At 38.5% G+C, this 25496-nt stretch overlaps 1 protein-coding gene across 3 annotated transcripts in view; it reads right to left on the reverse strand.

Moving 5' to 3' along the window:
- LOC145998920 (1-acyl-sn-glycerol-3-phosphate acyltransferase alpha-like) overlaps positions 1-20995 on the reverse strand; it is an 85003-nt gene extending 64008 nt beyond the window's left edge. Inside the window, exons 1-2 of one of the 3 annotated variants that reach the window (XM_083135694.1) lie at positions 20977-20995; positions 504-637 (exon numbers count right to left, since the gene is read on the reverse strand). The gene's annotated coding sequence lies outside the window, so the exon portion shown is untranslated. Of the gene's footprint in view, positions 1-503; positions 638-1215; positions 1235-5814; positions 5915-20976 lie in introns of those variants that run through there. The other 2 variants (XM_083135692.1, XM_083135696.1) reach the window with 2 other exon arrangements.
- Between the last annotated feature and the right edge of the window lie 4501 nt (positions 20996-25496).

Consider the following 25496-nt stretch of genomic DNA (forward strand, 5'->3'; position numbering starts at 1 on the left):
TTCAAATTTTATTCCAAACTTTCTATTATAAGTCAAAGCTGGAGTCAATACGTTATGCCTTCGCCGAGATCTCCACTGGTCTGTCCCGTTCTCGGTATTGTCTCGAAGGATCTGGTCTTGTTTATATTTTTAAAAGGTCATTTTTGATCTCGGCACAATCAATGGCAAAGATAATAGGCAAATTGTCCATTGCCATTTTCGTACCCTTCTCTTCTTCTCTCTGTGTGTTTAAGGAAATGTTATCGTCTTTAGGTTGGAACAGAAGTCGTTCTCTGTTTATTGGTGCTTTTGTTTCAATCCTTGAACTGTAAATTTCGGAAAACACAATCAATGAATATAGTGATGGACAATTTGCCTATTATTATCTTTGCTGTTGGCTGTACCATCGTTTACTTATTATGACAAAATCTAATTGAGGAAACGATTAAATTTTCACACATGTTATTACTAAGAACTCTACAATAAGATAAGATTAGATTTGTTATACCTAGAAAAAAACTTACCAAGTGTTGGCCGCAGGCGAAGGGAAATCTCCTTCGGCCAAGCGGTCTTTAGGTGCCTCGAGTCGACGAAGAAATTAAATAAGCTTGCGATGCTGGAGATGAAAAAGGAACCTCGTCCTTAGCGATCTTCAAGCCTGAAAGTACAATTTAAGAATCTAGTGTTGATAATTTATTTGTAGGTCACAAATTTATGATATTCTTTATTCCCCACAAAGAACACTGTGTTTACATTTTTCCTCCTCTTTCACATACAACATAATCGTGTTTCTCATGCCGTCTAGTAAAATACCAGCACAGTTTCTGACTTCAGATTTTCAACAGCAAGTGAAACTTTATTAGTAACCTCCGCAAGGAATTATATAAATTATCTTCATTGCATCAGTAATGTCTAATTGTACAATAACTTTTTAAAACACGAACATTCAAACGATAACAAATTTATATTCTAATAAGATATTGAAACATCACACGAATGATTATTTCATATATACGTTAAGATTGAACAAAAATAATGCGGAAAATACCTTTACATAAAGACAAATCAGACTAACGTTAGCAATTTTGGGTGCTGAGTTTGGAAGTTTGAAACATCCTACTACAACTGAAGTAAACAGAAAATCTTGTTCCTTTTGAACTTTCAATAGTGATTTTAGTTAACTAACAGAAATTAATGTTCTAAACCTCAAACACACAAACATTATTTTTCACTAACGTGAACGTTAACATGGTAGTCCACTTCAATGCCTTTGTAACTTGAAAAAACAATTACAACTCCAAACAACGCAGAACAAGAACTGCTCCAGCTGGTGGAGTAATGAAGAAAACAGTGTGGCCAGATGAAAAACAAACTCTCACTGAGGTGACGCATCACCCCTGTTACTTACGGAACGTTGGGTTATTGATAGAGTTGCGGATCTAATTTTAACCATAAGATCACGGCAGCCATGCGGACTGTTAAATTCAAGGTGACGTCACGTAAGCGCTACCAGAGCAGCCAATGAGATAAGGCGAAAAGATTTTAATGCTGATGAGAAATTTCGAGAACAAACTGAGACCTGAAAATTTACTTGAATGAAAATTATAATTTACCTTCATTTCACCTGCTTATCTTCATTTCCGGAAATAGTATTATTTATAGTGCTCATAGGGTGAAATGTGAAGTTGAGGTTCATTATTGCAAGATATTGTGCTACACAGTGGCGTGGCCAAGGTTCGGTTGGTAGCAGTTATAATCCCCGTCCCTTTTTGGCCCAGTATTCCTAAAAAAAGAACGCCAAAGGCAGAAAAAATAGCAAAATGAGGGCGCACTACTAAAAAAGAAAGCATACGTAACACTTCCCTTTCGAAAATTCTGGGAACGCCACTGCCGATGTATGTACTACGATACCGTAGCTAATTCAAAAGCAAACGTGTCGATATGTAACTTACTAGAAGTTTCACACGTAGTGATGTAAGTATGCATTTCGACATTTCCCCTTCAAATGGGACTCTTTGTGAACAGAGGGCAAAAGTAACTAAAACTGCTCATAGCTTGTCTTCGTGTTTTTGTTATTCTGCGTTGCTTTTGACTAACGCAACAACGAGGATGAGATGAAACTGATGAAGGGACGCTAAAAAAGAAATACCCATACTCCGGCAGGGACTCGAACTATCGACCTTTGATTGTGAGATCACTCAACATGCTCGGTCACCGAGGACACAGTTGCTATTAACTATCCCATTATTTCCATTTGGGTGAGGGGTGAATTAGGAAAGAATGTCATTCTCATAAAACTGGTATCCAAACTGCCTAGGTTGCTAAGTGCTGGTGGTTTCCGATTTAAAACGGGTGTATGACTGCTACGCGGGGACCCTGGGATCGAATTCTCGACCGAGATGGGGTTACAGACGACACGAAACAAATCACGTCAGCTCACATCCCGTCTCAAGTTACATGCGTCCTCATTCATTGGACGAGATTTGCTCTGTCAAGTCTGGTCTAGTTTTCGTCTAGATTTTTACGCGGAGATGTCATTCTATCGTAAATAGCTAAGGAAAAAAATAAGTCTGGTACTTAATGCAGCGCTCGACCTTTGACTTATGGCAGCAAAGTCGTTTTCGAAAATTTCTCCAGTTCAAAAAAAGCGCTATGATATTTCGGATTCTGAAAACTTCAAATGAAACCTAGCGTGGTTCGCTAGATATCTATGACAGAAATAGGCTTACGGTGCCAAGAAACTATCACAAAATGTCTAGACAACAGTAAAGCAAACCAAACGATGATTCATTCACTTGAGTGTTCAAGAAGAAATTCTAAGCAGATGTAATTCTTCACAATGAAAGCAAGGATAATATATAATCCTTGATAAAAGTTTGTGTAGGAACACCTTGTATTGTATTTCGAGATTATAAACGAGACCGAGCCTTGCCCTTCGATAAGGAGACGAGAACGAGAAGGGTGTTTATAAAGAGGGACTAGACAGAGAACGACACAGATATTTACAACTCGAAACTATCACGAGACTCTGCCAAGTCCTTTTCTCGTCTCAATATTATCCCTATACAAAATGAAAAAAAGAGGATAAAACCCAAAGTTACTGAAGTAATTTACAGTACACTACTGCAATTATGTCGAAGATAAACCAATAATCACATTACAACTTCAACAGTTTCATGCCATATACCCCCAACATATCCTCACTGGCCTTGAATTATTGCATAAAAACAAACAATTAAAAAGGCGCTCCAGAACGATGGTCTCTTGTTACTTACGCCCTACATTTCAGACAAGAGCTTTCGAACACACGAAATATTGATTGATTAACCTGTATGTATTCCTCCTTGCTCTTAACTCATACAGTGAGGTCTGTAATATTCCATGTCTTAAAGAGCGTGGAATTAGTAGAAGTGGCAGGACCGCTGTAATCAAGGTGGAATTATTACAGGTGCATCCGTCCGGCATATGTGCTAAAATTAACACGATTTATGACGTCACGTGGAGAATCTTGTTTTTATGAAGAACAAAAGCTATGGGCGCCCATAGAAAATTTCTAAGGGCGTCAAAATCAAATTATTTTAACCTGAAAGGGGAACAAGGCGGCACAAAAAGATACATGTTTTTGGAATAACTGTAACGTCGTTGATTTTCAAGATACAAACGTTTAATTAACACCAAAACCATCGGAAAGAAATGCAGTTTTGATAGGTATACAGTGATGATTTAAGTATGGAAGATGATGTCGGAAGATGAATGATGTCCTTGTTGCTGTACACATATCCGGAGCTCCTCAAAGTTCCGCATTGCCCTTGCCAACATTTCGTCTGGCACAGCTCTAATTTCTTCACGAATGGCAATTTTCGGCTCGTCGACTGTACATAACTATACAAATGGAAATGTGCATCGTCGCTCATCATCAGAAGCAATAAGGCTTCATTTTAGTCTCATATTGAAATATGCTTTCAAAAATGTATGTAAATAATTTTAAAAAATATTTCAAAAGAAAATTTTAAAGAAACAAGATTTGCTTCGAATGCATTTGTACCAAACTGGCTAATATTAATAAAAATAATATTCAGCACTTCATAAAATGCCATTTAAAAATCTTTAATTTGAAAAATAAAGGATTTGGTGAAAAATGTCAAATAAACACCAATCAAAAGAGAAGTCTTCAGATAATTTAACTATTAATAAATAATTGCCATTTTCTTTGCAATTTGCATCGTGGATGTAGAAATGTTAGTATTCTTCAAATGTTTCTTTGTACTTCATTACCATATTTGCACATATACTATTTTAACTACCGCATAATAATAATAAGGATACAGTAAATAATAAAGCACATACATATATGTGGAATACACGAATACAGACAATACGTTGAACGATGCAAAAGTCATGACAGAGCTCTTCCCAACTTTCAGCAGTTCAGTAACTACGGAATATATTCAACTGATTAAAACACGGTATGCAGCTGTTATTTGCCATTAACCAATGAATGAAGGAGATCGTACAACCAAAAACCATTATTCACAGAGGCGCCAAATAAAGTTAAATTTTGGGGGCAAGATCGGCATAAATATACATAAAATGTATAACCCCGGTGCCATCTTGCAAGCGGGGAAAATACACAAACGCCACGGAAATGCTTCGCAAGAGTGACACGTATATTTCAAGCAGCGTGTAAATGAAAGCGTAATGGGTGGTGTGATTGTCAGGTGTTTAAAGGGACTTTCTTTTGTTCATAAACCGACATACGAAACTACCACGTGCGTACATTGTACTACACTAATACTCTCATCAGAACACGAAAGTTGGACAGAGCATCTGAAGTTTTCATGAAGACTAATAAATCACAAAGTCAATGGATATTTATCTTTGTTGCTGAGGAGCGATGTTATTTTAGCGATTTCAAACTTAACATTGAACTTCGAAAATATCCAATAAGCTCAAGAGCGAGAATACTGGCTCTGCTACAAAAACCTCGAGAAATATACAACTTGAGAATGAAATTTAATGAACTTGCCTGTGAAATCGTGTTTGAAATTTGATCCCAAACTTACCAGCGCCATGGAGCACTGCCGGCAGTACTGTACCGCACGCGATCTTCTACAACAACGAGGTTGGTTGTCTTTTATAGACATGGGAATAAATGCAATAATAAAATTGCAAATGTGTGTGCCTATTGGAAATTTGACTCCAAACTCGGACACAATATGGTAACTTTCATAACCAGGACAAACATTAATATATATCTCTTGTGCTTGAAAATATTTACTGAACGGGCCAACCGGGACTTTCACGTAAGAAGCAAATGAATTCGTTACAAACCAATAATCTCAATCACTAATTTGTAAGTATATGAAGATTAATTGTTAATGTTACCCTGCCAGCTGTTTTTCTATGTCAAGTCGTTACTTGTTTAACTTGCTAATATTAAACAAACATCTATTAAGTACTCAATAAAATCAATAACACTTCTTGTGGGAGGTGTAAATATCAACACAACTGATAAGAAATGACTGATTTTACCAACTAGGCAGGTTAATTTTTGACTTCATTCACGTCAGTGTATGGCTTAGCTTCATACATTCTGTACAAGACAAATTACATGTCGACAGAATGACAGAACGTGGCTAGGAATGGGCTGATTGAAAAGTGACAGCTGGGAAGTTTTTCAGTTGAGTTACAACCTTACACAATACAATACGTCTGGTGAATGACCACACAGTACATCAAAAACAGTAGGCATCGTTTCCGACCAATCGACTTCAAAGACAAACAAGTTTTATCAGTTATCCACCAAACATATCTACAACTAATACGTGTACGTACCTCACACAATACAGCAGTGGGAGGTGTATGTTTTCCTACGAATGTACAATTTACCGTGCTTTGGACGGGGACATTGCAACCCCTGAATAATGTATATCTGCAGTCTATCGATCTGTGAGCCGATGGTGTCACGTGACTCGGACAGCGCTCGAAACGACGTCACTCTTGAAAACGCGACGCCCGCGCGTGAACAATGGCGATTTGCGCGTTGTGTTTGAACTAGCGAAGAGTGTTCTATTTACTAATACTTCGTTTGTTTGAATGCAACATTACCTAGTGGATTTAAAAGTTTTTACGGGTGTTAAAATGTTATCGATATCTCATTTTTCCATTGCTAGGTAACTTGAAAAATGATGGTTATTTAAAGGCCGAATCACACTGAACTGGATATCCAGTTAGTTGGCGCTGAACTGACTACCTGCACGCATGTGATGACTATTCCTGGCTGGCTGCTTGACTGGTTTGGAAGAATAAGACATGTTCTAATTGCTACTGGCTTTCCTGGACTGGCTTCTGTGGAACGGCCAATCAGAGCAAAGTTTGTCCATGTGAAGATAATCTGTGTTTGCAAAAGAGCGTTTTTGTCTGTTGTTTCCGAGTGTTGGCTGTTTTTGTCTAGCATGCTCGCAATCATGTCGGCTCCATCCCATAATATGTATTTCGATAACGTCAGAAAACTCACATCAGACCCTTCGAGACGAGACAGGCAATTACAACTTTCACGAGACCTTGAGGATTGTGATTGATTGATTGATTTGGACTATTTTACTTCGCTTTTCTGCCACTTTTGGCTAATCGCGAAGATGAGGAGGAGTGATGATACGATTAGATGAATGGACACTCACAAAGAACACCCATGCACAGACCGAAATTCGAACCCGTGACCCCTAGCGTCGTAACGCGCTGTGTTAACCACTCTGCCACGGAGGGTGGTTTTTAAGAGCAATGCTTCTATGTACATTTTTCAAAAATAAAAAAAGATTGGGTAAGTGTAGTGGGAATCATTGCCGATAAGCCCTGTGTTGTGAAAAAGATACGCGCTGTAGTTTTCTGCAGAAGGGAAAAGCGATTATGTGTGTGATACTCCCCATTGACGGACCCGAATAAAACGGGATACGAGGAAGAGTTTTGAGTTTTACGTCCACTTTATGCACAGTAAGGCTAATCGGTACTGGACCTACAGTTTAAAGTGGGATCCAAACCAGTATGTGCCTCCACTGGGGTATCGGGTACGGGATCCCTTAATTACAAGGCGACACGAGGATAAATTATGATGGAACTTATGTGAAGTAACAAATACAAAGGAGCACCCACGACCTAGCAGGAACTTTGAACATTCGGTGAGAGATATTGAGTCTAGCGCTGAACGTGTTCCCAGTTGCCGAAAGAACAAAAAAGGGAATGACCAAAGAAAGACGTCTGTTGAATTTACACTTGGAGAGCTAACAACAGATAATTAGTTTACAGAACATAAGTCAAACAGCAACTCACTTGGAATGCAAACTGAACTTGAAATCGTCACTCTTGTGATAAAAGGCATTCGGAGATACGGTAACTGCGGACAAAGGTGGGCTCCAGCCAGGCACGTAGCCAGGGTGAGGTCTAATGGGGCTGAAGCCCCCCGAAATTCTACAAATATGTAATTTATATGTTATTATTATTGTTAATAACAGAAATGAAGTTATAACCACAGTAAAAACTGCATTACATCGAAATAAGTTTAGGGTATATTTTTATATTCTACCATTTAATTCAAAGAATAAATTTATCCACAGCTTACAAAACCTATAGTTTTTTTTTTTTTTGGTGAGAGGTCGAAGAATATAAAATTTATGAGTAAAATTTACCACTAACTGTTAAAGCCTTTTTTGAACGATTGTGTAAAAGTTAATAAGAAAATACAATAACTATGATTTTCAGCACACTAACTGTACAAAATATAAGAAAGATTGATTGAGTTGGTGTTTTAAATCCACATTATGCACAGCAAGGCTAATCGGGACTGGACCTACAGTTTCAAGTGGGATCCGAACCACTATGTGCTAGGGATGGCCAGATCCGGATCCGGATCCTAAAATTTTTCGGATCCAGAATTTTCAGATCCGGATCCGGATCCGGTACTTTCGGATCCGGATCCAGAATTTTCGGATCCGGATCCAGTACTTTCGGATCCGGATCCAGAACTTTCGGATCCGGATCCAAAACTTTCGGATCCGAATCCGGTGCTTTTGGATCCGGATCCGGAAGTTTCGGATCCGGATCCGTTTTGCCATCCCACATGCGCTTCTTTGGAAAGTAACAATGTGCTTATAACATATCGTTACCAGCTAATATAGCCTACATATAACAGTTGGGCTGAAAAGTTCGTAGGCTAACAAAGTAAAAAATATTTTTTTGACAAAATTCGATTTTATTATTCAATATAGTTGCCTTCGAGGGCGATACAACGATTATAGCGGTCATACAATTTTTCGATGCCATTTTTATAGTACGATTTCTCTTTAGCCTCAAAATAGGCCTCAGTTTCGGCGATTAACTCTTCATCAGTGCTAAATTTATTTCCAGCGAGCATTCTTTTAAGGTCTGCAAACAGGAAAAAGTCACTGGGGGCCAGATCTGGAGAATATGGTGGATGGGGAAGCAATTCGTAGTCTAATTCATATAATTTTGCCATCGTTTTCATTGATTTGTGACACGGTGCATTGTCTTGATGAAACAGCACTTTTTTCTTCTTCAAATGGGGCCGTTTTTTCGTGATTTTATCCTTTAAACGCTCCAACAACGCTATGTAATAATCGCTGTTGATGGTCTGGCCCTTTTTGAGGTAATCGATGAATATAATACCATGCGCATCCCAGAATACTGATGCCATAACCTTGCCAGCCGACTGTTGCGTCTTTCCACGCTTTGGATTCGATTCATCACGTGCAGTCCACTCGGCTGACTGTCGATTGGACTCTGGAGTGTAGTTATGGAGCCATGTTTCATCCATTGTAATATATCGACGGAAAAATTCGTGTTTATTACGGTTGAATATCGGTAAACATTGATCCGAATCATCAAAACGTTGTTGCTTTTGATCGATTGTGAGCACGCGCGGCACCCATTTTGCACACAGCTTTCGCATGTTCAAATATTCATGCACAATATGTCAACACGTTCCTTTGATATTTTTAAAGTCTCAGCTATCTCGATCAACTTCACTTTACGATCATTTAAAATTATTTTGTGGACTTTTTTGATGTTTTCGTCGGTAACAGCCTCTTTGGGGCGTCCACTGCGTGCATCGTCTTCGATGCTCATTTCGCCTCGTTTAAATTTAGCAAACCACTTCTCAACGGTTGATTTTCCTGGTGCAGAGTCCGAATAATGTTTATCAAGCCAAGCCTTGGCTTCAACAGTATTTTTTTTCGCCAAAAAGCAATGCTTTATTAACACGAAATTCTTTTTTATCCATTTTTTCACAATAACAAAAGCTGCTTCACTCACAATGATATATCTCACGAACTAATTATCCGGCAGCTGTGAAATTTATACACGTATATTTTGAAGGTTTGAACTAAGTAAAAATCACATGGATTTAATTCTAGTAACGCCATCTATGAGTCAGCCTACGAACTTTTCAGCCCACCCGATATATATAATATACATACAGTACACACATATATATATAGTGTGTGCGCGCGTGCGCGATTTGTAATTAATTAATACACTTACAAGGGAGGTCTAAGTCTCCCCCTCCGATTTCCATGAAACTTGCAGGGCCCAAATGAAGAAATACGTGTTTTTTTGTTTCGGCAAAAAAATTGTTCTAGGGGGCAACCACCTCTCAAATGTCAAGATGAGGACAAATTGAAGTGGGGATCTGACCCCTGTGTTCCCCTCCGATTTCCATGAAACGTGGCAGGTGTATAGTAGGGATGGTCAGATCCGGATCCTAGCGGATCCGAAATCCAGATCTTTATTTTAATTTGTAGAACTGTAACTGTAGAACAATTGTATAATCTTTGTATAACATTTCTATCTTGTTATATGTGTTAAAGGTTTCATCCTGGAATGGAATTTCTCACATTTATGTGTGTTTTCATCCCCCTCCCCCTCAAATGTCAAGATGAGGAGAAATTGAAGTGGGGATCTGACCCCGAAACCACGTAAATATGGCATAGGAAGAAACAAGGGGCATACGGACTCTCTATACACCTGTCAAATTTCATGAGAATCGGAGGGGGACACAGGGGTCAGATCATCCTCACGTCAATTTGTCCTCATCGTGACATTTGAGGCGGGTTTTCCCCCTAAAACAGTTTTTTTTAGCCGAAACAAAAAAAAACACGTATTTCTTCCTTTGGGCCCCTCTATAAACCTGCCAAGTTTCATGAAAATCGGAGGGGGACACAGGGGTCAGATCCTTACTTCAATTTGTCCTCATCCTGACATTTGAGGGGATTTTGCCCCCTAAAACAGTTTTTAGCTGAAACAAAAAACACGTATTTCTTCCTTTGGGCCCCACTATACACCTGCCAAGTTTCATGGAAATCGGAGGGGGACACATAAGTCAAATGCCCACTTAAATTTGTCCTCATATTGACATTTGAGGGGGGGGGTTGCCCCCTAAAACAGTTTTTTAGCCGAAACAAAAGAAAAACACGAATTTCTTCATTTGGGCCCGTTTATACACACACCTGCCAAGTATCATGGAAATCGGAGGGGGACACGGGTCCGATCCTCACTTCAATTTGTCCTCATCTTTACATTTGAGGGGGTTTTGCCCTCTAAACCCGTTTTTTAGCTGAAACAAAAAAACACGTATTTCTTCCATTGGGCCCCACTATACACCTGCCAAGTATCATAGAAATCGGAGAGGGACACAGGGGTCAGATTCTCACTTCAATTTGTCTTCATCTTGACATTTGAGGGGGTTTTGCCCCTTAAAACAGTTTTTTAAAACAGTTTTTTAGCTGAAACAAAAAAACACGTAATTCTGCCTTTGGGCCCCACTATACACCTGCCAAGTTTCATGGAAATCGGAGGTGGATACTTAGATAACCTCCCTTGTAATTATTTAACACTGCATATATTATAATGTTTTATTTTAATTTGTAGAACTGTAACTGTAGAACAATTGTATAATTTTTGTATAACATTTCTATCTTGTTATATGTGTTAAAGGTTTCATCCTGGAATGGAATGTCTCACATTTATGTGTGTTTTCATTTCCAATACATTCGAATGAATACATATTCGTTTCAATGGCATTTACAAAATCACCTCTGACATGTGTGCACGAGTGTGTTAGCCGATGCGTAGCAAAGTATTTGAGGAACAACACTTGAAAAAAATTCTTGTTGGACTAACGAAAAATTTCTTTGTAATAGAAGATCATAATACCTTTTAAGTTGTGGTAATATTATAATGGGATTGAGATACGAAACTCTCGGATCCGGATCCGGATTTTCGGATCCGGATCCAGATCCGAATCTTTCGGACCCGGATCCGAAATTTTCGGATCCGGAACTTTCGGATCAGGATCCAGATCCGAAACTTTCAGACCCGGATCCGGAATTTTCGGATACGGATCCAGATCCGGAACTCTCGGATCCGGATCCAGATCCGGAACTTTCGGATCCGGATCCAGATCCGAAACTTTCAGATCCGGATCCGGAATTTTCGGATCCGGATCCAGATCCGTAACTTTTGGATCCGGATCCGGATTTTTCTGATCCGGATCCGTTTGGCCATCCCTACTATGTGCCTCCACCAGGCATCGAACCCGGGACCCCTTGATTACAAAGCGACGACGCTACCACTGCGCCATCGGGGAGGCATAATATAAAAAAGATAATGGACAACAATTGTGTTAGATACGGTGGATCGAGTAGCAACGTCTCTCCATTTATGTAATAATAACAATACATTTGGAATGAAATCGGTATATTTTTAATAACTTATAATAATTATTGTAAAATAACAATAAATATTATTGTCATTATTATTTGTACTAATCAAGTTTTATCTATGGCCTGACCTATTCTACAAAAATTTCTGGCCACGCCCGTGCTGATAAGGGATGACGCCCCCCACCCGAAATTAAATTCTGGCTACGGACCTGGCTCCAGCCCACCGCGATTAGGCCCTAGCTCACCTTTCGGCCCAAATCGAATAGCCTAGAGGAGAAAACATTCAGAACTATTTGTAGAAGACCAAGAATATCACACCTGAGTGACTATTTTTTTTAAAAAAAAATATTTAACGTTGTTTTCTATAGTTTAATGGCGAGGGTGAGGATAAATATATGAAGGAAATCACACAAATACCTGGGATTCCAACCCAGAACCCCTGGCTTTGTAGAGTGTTATAGATTTACACTATGACAAAAAAAAATGAATATGGATGTAAACCACATTTGCCGATTTTAGGGTATTTGTATTAATTAACTACAATGCAGAGAAGCAATTTGGGAGGATTCGTTTACGTTCGTCGTTAAACTGTAAATCCAGTCGTAATTAGCGTATGTAGGCGAAAAGGGCGTCTGTAAACTTTTGTCTACTCAAAATAATTACGTTAAAATCTGGCATATATTGGGGAGGAAGCTGCCTTTGGATGGGTGCGTCATAGGTTTTGAGAGGGATGGAAATAACTCTATAACAGCAGAGGCGCAACCACGAATTCTTGTCTGGGGGAAGGGCAAGTTCCAGGATAAACTTAATAATAATAATAATAATAACAGCAATAATAATTTTAATAATAATAATACTAAAAATAATGTTATTATTATAACATTATTATTATTATTATTATTGATTTGCTTTATTTTACTTCGCTTCTTGTGCCACTTTTGGCTAATTTACGAAGATGGGAATGAGTGATGATATGATGAAATAGATGAATGAACACTCACAAAAATCCATGCCCAAGCCGGGATTCGAACCCGGGACCAACATTATTATTATTATTATTATAATTATATTTGTAGTAGTAGTAGTAGTAGTTTGTATCAAAGACGTTATTACCATCGTAAATTATGCAAAAAGGGGGTAGAAGTTAGTGCTAAAGCATTTGTGTTCGAACAAACTATTTTAATTATTTTTTCAACACAATTGAAACCCATTCAATTTCACATTAATAATGGGAATCAAAAACACAAACTATTATTGAAAGACAAGAAATGCTTCCCCACCTAGTGGTTGCATGACCTTGTAGTTGGTGGTGGGGCTTGCGTGCTCTAATGATTTGTCAGGCTAAACCGGCGGTAGCATTGCTACTGGCAGGGTCACCCATGCCGGGAAGGCTGGCAAGGAAGAGCCAGACTAAGAAGCAACCTAACGGCTCCAAAGGCGGAAGAAGAAGAATGACCATCTCAACGGCGGAGGAGGCGAAAAACCAAGAGGAGTAATACCTCTTTAAAAATCCTTGGTCCATCTGGCTCCGGATGGTAGCACCTTGTAAGGGCCCCTTGCCAGGGTTACGGCGAAGACCTCAACGGCTGATGCGGCGGAGAAGGAGTCCTTTGGTATGGCGCAGAAGGCGAAAGAGGCAACCCTCCCTTTTGGGGTTGAATAAAAAGGGAACCACTGCCTTGTGGTGAAGAGGGATCTTCGAAGGCTAAGGGAGACAACCCTGACAGAAAACAGCATGCTTGGATGCTTCAGGTGGCAGCCCCACCACCAAGCTCGGGTGCTGTAGGCCAATAACCTGCACACCTTAAATTGTTTTATTAAAGAAACTAAAGTGAAACGAAACCGGACGGATGCTTTGACGACAACCTTTGATGTTAAAAGGAAAACGAATATAGGATGTTGGAATACCAGAACTCTGAAAGAAACTTCAAAACTAAAACAAGTGGAAAGAGAAATGAAAAAATACAAACTAGAAATTCTTTGGTTGAGTGAGGTGAGATGGGTAGACTTTGGCGAAATAACAACACAAGAAGGAAATACAATGTTGTACTCAGGACAAATAGGAGATAATGCAGAACACAGGAATGGCGTAGGGATACTCCTAAACAGACTGGCAAAGAAGAGCCTAATAGAATGGAAACCTATCTCCGACAGAATTATTACAGCTAGGTTTAGAACCCGCTTTAGAAATGTAACTATAATACAATGTTATGCTCCCACAGAGACGACAGAAATTGAGAGGAAAGATGAATTTTACCAACAACTAAATGACACAATAAAAAATGTGAAGAAGAGAGATATTTTGATCCTCATGGGTGACATGAATGCCAAGGTAGGTTCGCAAAATGAAGGATTGGAACATATAATGGGGAAACATGGTTTGGGAGATATAAACGATAATGGAGAAAGATTGGTAAACCTATGTGCATATCACGAATTGGTCATTGGAGGAACAATCTTCCCTCATAAAAACTGTCACAAAGTTACTTGGGTTTCACCAGATAGCATTACAGAAAACCAAATAGACCATATAACAATAAGCAGGAAGTTTAGGAGATCGCTAATGGATGTAAGAAATAAAAGAGGAGCAGATGTAGCCAGCGACCATCATCTTGTGGTAGCCAAATTTAAGTTAAAAATAATGTCAACATCCAAGAAGTTCGAAGGAAGAAAAAAGAAAATTAATGTTCAAAGATTGACAGAGAAAGAAAAACAAAAGGAATTTAAATTAGAAATAAATAATAGATTACAAGCTCTCTCGGAAAGTACACAGCATGAACCAGATATTGAAACAAATTGGGAAAATGTGAAGAGAATCTACTTAGAAACTGGAGAGAAGGTACTTGGAATTAGAAATCAACTACAAAAAGACTGGATGTCTGAAGACACTTGGGAAGTAATAAGAAATAGGAAAGAAGCAAAACAAAAAATAAACCAAAGCAGAACAAGACTACAGAAAGCAGCAGCCCAAACAGAGTACTCGGAAATAGATAAAAAGGTGAAGAAATGTGTGAGGAGAGATAAGAGGAAATGGGTAGAGGACTTAGCACAAAATGCAGAAGAGGCAGAAAAGAGAGGTGACTTAAAACAGTTGTATGACATAACTAAGAAATTATCCAGAAAAACATTCAGGAAGAGTAAACCGGTGAGAGATAGAAATGGTAATCTATTGCTAACCCAAGAACAACAAATGGAAAGATGGAGAGAATATTTTTCAGACATATTGAATAGAGATGGGAAAAGAGAAGAAGAAACCTGTAATCGAACAAGAACAGAAGGAAATAGAAAAGATACCAAAATTAAATTAGGGCCCCCAACTAGAGCAGAAGTTAGGCTAGCAATAAAGCAAATGAAGAATGGCAAGGCTCCTGGAATGGATAACATAAATCCGGAACTAATTAAAGCTAATGTGGAAACTTCCATTGATCTCTTACAACCTATGTTAGAGAAAATATGGAATGAAGAAAAAGTTCCATTAGAATGGAGAGAAGGTTTAATAGTAAAGCTGCCAAAAAAGGGAGATACAACTAACTGTAAAAACTGGAGGGGAATTACTTTGCTAAGTATACCAAGCAAGATACTATCGAGAATAATCTTAAATAGAGTGAAGGATGTTGTAGAATCAAGATTGAGGAAAGAACAAGCTGGTTTCCGCAGACAACGTAGTTGTGTCGATTTAATAAATACTCTAAGAATAATTCTGGAACAAAACAATGAATGGCAAGCCACCTTATATCTTACGTTCATCGATTTTGAAAAGGCTTTTGACTCACTAAATAGAAGAGTCATGTGGCAGACACTAGCAGAATATGGCATTCCAACGAAGATATTAAACCTAATGAAAGATATGTACGAAGGTTTCAGGTGCAAAATCCTACATGAAGGGCAGCTTACAGAATACATAGATGTTACAAATGGAGTGAGACAGGGCTGCATTCTATCTCCGACAATATTTCTGCTAGTACTAGATGCAGTTATGAAGAAAACGATGGGTTGTAGGAAAAGAGGAATACAATGGGGACTCAAAGATAGACTAGAAGATCTAGATTTTGCGGACGACATCTGCTTATTATCTCAAAGACTTGGCGACATGAAGGAGAAACTAAAAAGACTACAGGAAGAAGCAAAGATAGCAGGACTCACTATTAATGTGAACAAGACTAAAGAAATGAGAGTCAATACAAGAGGAAAAGAAAAATTGAATGTTTGTCATGAGCTGGTTGAACAAGTAGAGTCATTTACATACTTAGGAAGTGTCATAACAAAAGAAGGAGGTTCAGATGAAGACATACAAAATAGAATCAAGAAAGCCAATGTGGCATTTATACAACTGTATCCCATTTGGAAAACCTGCAATGTTTCTAGAAAGACAAAAATAAGGATTTTCAATACAAATGTAAAGTCAGTTTTACTGTATGCTTGTGAAACATGGAAAACCACACAAGCTAACACGAAAAGGATACAAACATTTATTAATCGCTGTCTCAGGCGTATCCTCAATATAAAATGGCCAGAAATAATATCAAATGAAGAATTATGGAGAGAAACTAAACAACAGCCAATTGCAACCCAAATAAAAAGAAGAAAATGGAGTTGGTTAGGACATACCTTAAGAAAACCTGCTGGAGCAATAGAGAAAGCAGCCTTAGACTGGAACCCCCAAGGAACCCGGAAAATAGGACGTCCGAAGAAGACATGGAAGAGAACAGTAGAAGAAGAAGCAGCCGAGAAAGGAAAAACATGGAGAGAGGTCAAGGAGTTGGCACGACACAGAGCCAAATGGAGGCGTTTCACTGAAGCCCTATGCTCCTGATGGAGCAAAAGGAATTAAGTCAAGTAAGTCAAGAAATGCTTGATAAATGCATTTCAAATATAATAATATTTTACATTAACATGCATAAATTTCACGCACAATATATGTTTCACATATATGTAACATGGAGCGACGTGGACACTAAATTGTGTACGTATTGAAAGTTTCTTTAATATATATTATATACAACATATATTATTTAAATACATTAAACATCCAATTCATCCATCTCACAATAAACCAACAGCAAAAATTACATAAATTGTCTCTGAAATGTGCACGTTCCCTTTCCTCAAAACAATTGTTCATGCATTTAAAACACAATCAATTAATACAAGTCTTACTTTTCTGTCTGGAAATTTACAATGCATTACAGAGAACAATGACAAATTGCGAGCGAAGCGAGCGAGAAAATTTTGTGTCCAATTTTTTTGCAGGCTCAATATTGATTTAATAGGGCGCAAATAATTTCACGGGACGCCAATGCATTCTCTCTCTTACAACTTTTCTGCCTTCCCGATGGTGTAGTGGTAACATCGTCTCCTTGTGATCAAGGGGTCCCGGGTTCGACACCCGGTGGAGGCACATGGCACAGTGGTTCGGATCCCACTTTAAACTGTAGGTTCAGTCCCGATTAGCCTTTCTGTGCGTAAAGTGGCCTTGAAACCAAAAATAAATCATTCAATGTTACAACTAATTTTCATTTAGACCGTTCGGCGCCCAGGGCCGACCCCCGCCGCTCCCTAGCTACTGCAGGTACAATTGGCTGTCAATGTTTGCCCCCTTGCCTCCCCTAGAACTCACTTCAGTCCAAGGTTGGGGGCAATGCCCCCCTGTGGTTGCGTCACTGATAAACAGACAAGAGAGGTAGAAGGGGGAGGAGGTGGAGGGAAAGTGCTAGACAGAAGATAAATAGAAAAATAATAACTAATAGAAATGATATAGATAAAGGGATAGTAGGGAGTGCTAAACACATAAAGAAAGAGAAAGAGAGAGAAAAAGAAATATATATATATATATATATATATATATATATATATATATATATATATATATATATATATATATATATATATATATGTAGAGAGAGAGAGAGAGAGAGAGAGAGATCACCGGAAGAGAGAAGAGAGCCTAACGGGAAATATTTTGTCCACTCTCAAAAAATCTCTCGCGTTCAAGGTTCTTCGCTATCTCCATGCATCAATATACAGTCACCGGCAATAGAAATTGGATCCCTATATCCTGAAATACCCGCTGCTCTGCAATGCGTTGTGTGTGTTGCCTAACTCTACGTCGATAAGCCAACTTCAATAGCAACTTTTCAATAGGAAGTTTGGCTGTAGCCGCGGAGTTATATAACACACACAACTTCATGCTGGAACGCGTTCTTTTGTTGTTTTCTTAGTTTTTTTTAGGATCTACGTGCCTCATTTATATTGCCGGCGAGTGACTGTAAACTACATGCAAAGTCATTCCTATTTTGTAGTGACACTAAGGGCTGCAGTGAAACATGTCACGAAAACAGTGTGCACTCTCATTTAAATTGTTCAGTTCTAAAATTTCATTACGCCAAAGTCCATCGGGAGATTTTATTCAGATTAACTGAAAAACTGTCTCTGTAAGTTTGATATGAAATGGTTGATTGATTGATTTAGTTTATTTTACTTCGCGTTTTGTGCCTCTTGGCTAATTTACGAAGATGGGGATGAGTGATGAAATGATGAAATTGATGAATTCACAAACAACCAAGCCCGACCGGGATTCGAACCCGGGACCCTTGGCGTCGCAGCGCGATGTGCTAACCACTCGGCCACAGGGTCGGGCAGATGATATGAAATGGGATACTTACATTGAATTATTGTGATATTCTTGTGACAGACAAAACATGATTCAACATACTTTATTAGTTGCGTTGGTAATATGCTTAACCTAATTCTGAATAAATATTAATTGGTACCTATATCATATTTCCATCCACAATATAGAAGCAACCGATGAGCAGCATACTGAATTGTGAAATTAGAGGGCTACTCGTGGCCAAATTGTTAGTGTAACGTATTGAGACGAAAATGCCCTGAAAAGGAACACAGAATATAAAAATGAGATATTTGAAATGCGGTAAAAATATAAATAATGTAACTAGCCACTTGACATAACCTGGTTCGAAAGTTATATGAATTTGCTAAAACGAGGGCTTCAAGATGTTGTTAACCCTGGGACTAGTTCGAATCCTGTGTAAGACCAGCTCATCAAATCATCATTTATCCGCATTGTTGTCATTAATTGAAAAAAAATAGGAAAGCAAGGTAAAATAACTACAAATACGGATCTTGGTTTCGATTCTAACGTTTATTCTTTAATTTGAACAATAACGCAATACGCAAATAAGCAATAGAACTGACCAAAACTAGATTTTTTTTTTATTTCAACTGTTTCGTCTCATCATTGGATTTCGAAATACTAATGTTTTTTTCTTTAACTGTCAGCAAGAAAGATATCCAATTGCCAAGGACGTTACATTGTTCTTTGTTGACTTTGTTCTCACACAAAGTCATTGTGTAAGAACGAGACCTGGCTCTAACGAATTATAGTAATAGGTAATCCATTTTATCGACAGTGAATTAATGGCAACAGTAAAGGATTCCTATGTTTCAAACAAGGGAAGACAATTTACAAAGGCGTAAGTATTTTAGGATGTAATTTATAACCTAGTGCTTACTTTGGAAATATTTATAAAACATACGACTTTGCTAATAAACCTGTGATAAAACGAAAAAAAAAGTGATAAAATCACAACATATTTTATTTGCAAGCAATGTTTATGTGCTTTTGTGGTAGGAACAGAAATTTACGTTTACTTTTTTCACGAAAAAGTTTAAGCCGCATTCAATGGTGTAGGGTGTGAGATGGAATATTTTCTGGGGTCAGTCATGTAATATACCCACAAATGTGTATATATATATAAAAAGCATATTTTGGCTCGATTTTCTTGTTCGGGAAGCGGACTGGAGCTACCACTGTCAAGAAGGGCTATATCTATAGGTGAGGCCGGTCGCCCCGAACGGACAGAGAAAGTTGGAGAAGACTAGATGTCTCCTTAAATTAATTTTATAAATTAAATATATTTATTAAATATTATAGTGAGTTTTCAAAGAAATATTATTTTTTTCTGTCCACTTCTTTCGTGATACAACCTTTTCACTAAACAGTCACATCAAGTTTATACTTATTGCCTGAAACAGTAATTGAATATGATTTGTTCTTGGTAATATTGGTAGTGAAAGATGGGTGTCCGAGAATGGGTCGAATATTACGTACAGTGGGATCCATGAGTATTACCGTGCAAATTGTCCATCGTCATGTTCGTGCACTTTATTTGACCCAATAAGAGCTTCAAGAATTAAAAGAAAATTCAAAACAAGCTGTTGACAACTTCTGCACCATCATACATAAAAATCCATAGCTTAAAAACACACAGGATGTAAGAGAAAAATTAATGAAAATAGTCGTGGACAATTTGCACGGTAATACTCATGGATCCCACTGTACGTATTTCACGCATATAACTTCATTTCAACCACAGCAATTTGCGTTAATTCTTATAAATTACTGATAATTACAAGCAAGACTGGTATCGATCATTTCAAGAGCATGATAACGTCAAACTGGAATTGTATTTAGGGGGAGAGGGGGGGGGTTGCTTGCTCCACCTTGGAAATAAGTTCCTGATTGTTCCATATCCTGGGAAATATCCTGCGGATGCCCTCGTACTAAGAAGTGCCCAGGCTATTTTTTTTAGGAATACTTGGCCAAAGGGGGTTATGACCACCACGAACTTCCCCTCCCCCTTGAGCACGCTACTGGTAGTGACATACATAGCATGTACCGGGCACTGGCTTTTGGAATATCGGAAACTGACAAAATCGGAAAAAAACATTTTTGACATTTTGTTGAAGTGGTTATGAAGGAATATACATAGTAAGGTTTCATTTCGAGACAACAAAAATGTTGTTAGTATTGATGAATAAAGTCAACTATAAAATTATATTTCGTCTTTTTTAAAAAAAAATTAAATCAAATGCACATTACAATGGTATAGAGGAGCACACACACAATGAAATTGATATTTTTTTAGAATAAGATTTGTCCCATGAGAGGGGGGGGGGGGGAGAGAAGGATGTCGCCACATTATATTTACGCCCAGTTGCTGTAATATCTAGCTATGGCTTTGCTGTCAAGTCCCGTCTTCCACTGACATGCATGTGTTCATTATTTGAGTATAATTATTCAAACGGCTTGGGAAGCCTGATACTTAGTGAGAATTCACCATCCTTTGCTACACACAATCGAACACAATACGGCATTTCTCAGGCTGATGGAACAATAACATGCACTAAAGAACGGCTATGACTAGTATACTAACACATGTACATTACTCAATTTGGCACTTACCTTATGTTAGCTTTGAACTCGCCGCTTGGAACTTCACGAGAGGGTTGGTGCCTCAGGCGCAATATTAGTTACAATTGAAAGTAAACATTACAACATCGCAGAACGTGCTCAGATTATAAACCTGCTCGCGCTCTGAAGGATTGGTGACAAACACGGCACCGCAACGCCTACTGTGGCGTCCGTCGTTTTTCCCCCAAGGTATGATTAACACACACACAATGCAAACATGACTAACTTGTGAAAGAATGGTCTTGGTACGAACGTTAACAAAATAATTTTCTTGTGATATTATTGAACGACATTGTAGTTCGAGCCTATGAGGTGAGGATATATGAAACATGGCAGGAAATTGTAGTTAAGGCATTCATTAGCAGATCGTGCCGAACCGAAGGGGGAACAAAACTCTGTTCATTTACAAATCTGAATTTTCACCTCACGACTCGCGCAACCTAGCTCGATTTCAGCCTCTAAGGACGTAAAGAAGTGTTGTTTACAGTGCATAGTCAAATAAAAATTACAACGCATAAAAATAGATTAAACGCATAGAATTCCACACACGCGCGTACGCATTAAACTGTGCCTTCTACGAATATACACATACTTCAATAAACATGAGAAAACATTCTGGTTTGTGTGTTTATAATTGTGCCCCTGGTATTTATTTGTTGCAATGAATTTGTAAACTAAAATTAAAAACCAAGTGTGGCTAAATACATTATGCACTCATCGGTCGAAACGGGAAAAACCAGAGTTGGTGCTTGGCGATCTTAACTCTTAAGATAGTTTCACCCATAAAACGAACAATGATTAACTTTATCGGATTTATAAGGGCATGGAGCGACCAAGTGTAGGTAGTTCCTGTCTGCTACCGCATAGATGTCAACACCACATGCAAAGCTTCAAGTAGTTCACTTCCACACCACATCATGCGCTGCACGCAGTCTCTAGACGGGTTTGCCTGTTCACACCAATGTATAACACACAAACGTAAGAGCATTAACCTTGATAAGCCCGAGCCCGAACAACTCGCATACAGACATATGGGCGTCCGGAAGGGGGGCAAGGTGGTGCCGTGCCCATCTGGAAAATAAAAGTCAACAAAAAATTATATATTTTTGACATATAATTTCATTTCAGCCACAATAATATGTGTTAATTACACTGGTCAAAAAAAAAAAAAAAAAAAAAAAAAAAAAAAAAAAAAAATCTGGCATGGACTTTTCCAACTGTTTTAGACTAATTTCAGTGTGCTGATTCTAAATCTGATCTCATATTTGCTCTATCACATCTCATTTGTATGCTATTGGCAAATCCCATTTTCATTGATTTTACCCGGAATTGACCGGTGGTAACTTATGCTTTAGTGATAAAAGATGGCGTTGTATTTGTAGGATAGTGTGTTTATAATATGATTTTATGTAGACATCAACATTTATGTCATATTTTTTATCTGCATGTCGTGATCTAACAATGGCTACAACATTCGGAAGAAGGACTTGCCGTAATGACGCAGATATCTTCTGCTACATCTGTGGCACCTTCACTTTCAGGGATCAAAAGCACAACATCAATACCTTTGTCAAGAAGGTGTATCTTGCCTACATTAATGTACGACTGGGAGACGAAGACAAATATTTGGCTCCCCACAAAGTGTGCAAGACCTGTGTTGAAACTTTGCGATCATGGTCTAAAGGAAAGAATGCTAAGCTGAAGTTTGGTGTGCCAATGGTTTGGAGAGAACCTACAAACCATTTGGATGACTGTTACTTCTGCCTTGTCAATGTAAAAGGTTTCAATACGACGAACAAACACCACTTACAATACCCAGACATCCCATCTGCCAGACGACCAGTTGAACACTGTGAGGAAATACCTGTGCCTGTATTTACTGAGGTACCAGAGATTGATGTTGAAACCCTCACTTCACCTGCTTCTACACACGATGAGGATGATGCTCTGACTAAATATACGCCATCTGTTGCAGCTTCTGATAAAATTTCTCTGTTTAGTCAGCCTGAATTAAATGATCTGGTAAGAGATTTGTATTTGCCAAAACAGTCTGCTGAAGTGTTGGCTTCCAGGCTGAAAGAGAAAGGACTACTCAGACCTGGCACTAGTGTCTCCTTTTATCGAAACAGAGAAGCAGCACTGCGAAAGTACTTCCATTCAGACGGTCAACTTGTTTATTGTAATGATGTTGAAGGGCTTCTTTAGAATATGGGACTGCCTACAATGATTCAAGTGAATGGAGACTTTTATTGACAGTAGTAAAAGGAGTTTGAAATGTGTGTTACTGCACAACATAAATATATATGGTTCAATCCCAATAGGACTCTCTGTACGAAAGAAAGAAGAGTATGCACATATCAAAACAATTCTGGATAGATTGGAATATCATGTTCATGGATGGGTAATTTGTGTTGATTTGAAAATGGTTAATTTTCTGCTGGGGCAGCAAGGAGGTCACACCAAATACCCTTGTTTCCTCTGCTACTGGGACAGTAGGGCTACATTAGAACACTGGGTTAAAAGGACCTGGCCACCAAGAATCAGTTTGACGCCTGGTGACAAGAACATCAAGAATGAGCCTTTGGTTGATAGGAATAAAATTATATTTCCCCCACTGCACATAAAACTTGGATTAATGAAGCAATTCGTCAAAGATCTTGATCACACTGGAGACTGCTTCAGCTATGTTCAACCTTTTCAAGTGTTAGTGCTGAGGAAAAGGCAGGAATATTTTATGGCCCTCAGATATGAACACTCATCAGGGATCCACGCTTTGTTACAACAATGACTGCGGCAGAGGCTAGGGGTTGGAATGCATTCTCTGATGTGGTGCGGAATTTCGTTGGGAACAGGAAAGCGGACAACTATGAAGAGATTGTGGAGGAGATGCTCTTGAGTTTCCAAGCACTTGGATGTAGGATGAGCATCAAGGTTCATTACTTACATAGTCACTTGGCCGACTTTCCAGAGAACTTGGGTCATTTGAGCGAAGAGCATTTATATGCAGTCACAACTGTGCTACGACTCATTAAATGTTTGTTTCGTTATTATTGTATATTGTATTTTATCTTATTCTCATTTGTATGTCTGTTTAGCTCTTCGTAAATGATCATAAATGTGCTGTTTTTATTGAAAATGCAATATTTGATATCTCAAAAACCTGATGTGATAGTGCCCACCGGTCAATTCCGGGTAAAATCAATGAAAATGGGATTTGCCAATAGCATACAAATGAGATGTGATAGAGCAAATCTGAGATCAGATTTGGAATCAGCACCCCAAAGTTACCTTAAAACCATTGGAAAACCTTATGCCAGAAAATGTGTGTTGACCAGTGTTATTGCATGAATATGATAAATTCAAATTGAAGCAATGTTTTTTGAAGGAACAACACTATTATTTGGAAAAATGTGTCTTGTTTGCCGCCCCTGGAAAAAATACCTTCCTTGTCCCTCATTGGAAAAAATCTTGCCGACGTCCATGCATACAGAGTGGTATTTGAAGAGGGAGTTGATGTGGAATGCCCCTCCCCCATCTGATTTCTGCACCCCTTTCTCCGGTTGCTAATTTTTTGGCACTTCGGAAGGAGAACTGTACAGGGTGTCCCCCAAAAAGTATACACACGTTAACAGGAATATTGAAAAAAAAAAAATGTCCATTGCATTTTGAAGCACTGGCATTGGAAGAGGTACATTCCAAGAAGAGTCCATGCTCTCAATGCAGATGATCCGGACCAGAGAGTGCAGTTTTGTGAGTGGGACTTGGCAAAATATGCCAAACAGATGGATTGGATGAAGAACCTAAATAAAATACCCTCCCCCATGAATGTCCGCAAGATTTTTCCCAGGGAGGGGCAAGCCAGGTTTTGGGGGGGGGGGAAACGAGGCATATTTCTCCCCATTATAGTGTTGCCCCCTCAAAAAACACTTCTTCAGGTTGAAGTTATGGTCCTTACATAATTTTCCAATAATCAACATAAATTACTGTGACTGAATTGAATAATATATGTTTATGGTAACATCCATTTTCCAGGTGAACCATGCCCCCTTATCCCCCCCTTCCAGACGCCCATGCCCTCCATGTTCACAAGACCTCACGCCACTAGACGTTCTGAATAGGGATGCATAAAAGATTAAGTTTACAGTACAAATTCGACAAGAGTTGATGAATTTTGAAGGCAGCCATTGAACAAGAATGCACAAAAATACCAAATGATGATTATTTCAATGTTCCTTGTTTCCAGTAGTGTCTGAACCAGAACAGTCATCAGTTTAAAAACAGAAGCTAACAAAGAACCATGCCTATAGATTATTTTATATTTGAAAATGAACTGCATTTTAATAAACACTGATGTTGCAATCATTTTATTGATTGATTGATTTGTTGTTTTTAAGTCCACTTTATGCACAGTAAGGCTAATCGGGACTGGACCTACAGTTTAAAGTGGATTCCGAACCACTATGTGCCTCCATTGGGAATCAAACCCAGGACCCCTTGATTACAAGGCGACG

Source organism: Lepisma saccharinum, chromosome 14, assembly GCF_977018435.1.
Source record: "Lepisma saccharinum chromosome 14, izLepSacc3.1, whole genome shotgun sequence".
NCBI classification, from domain to species: Eukaryota; Metazoa; Arthropoda; class Insecta; order Zygentoma; family Lepismatidae; genus Lepisma; species Lepisma saccharinum.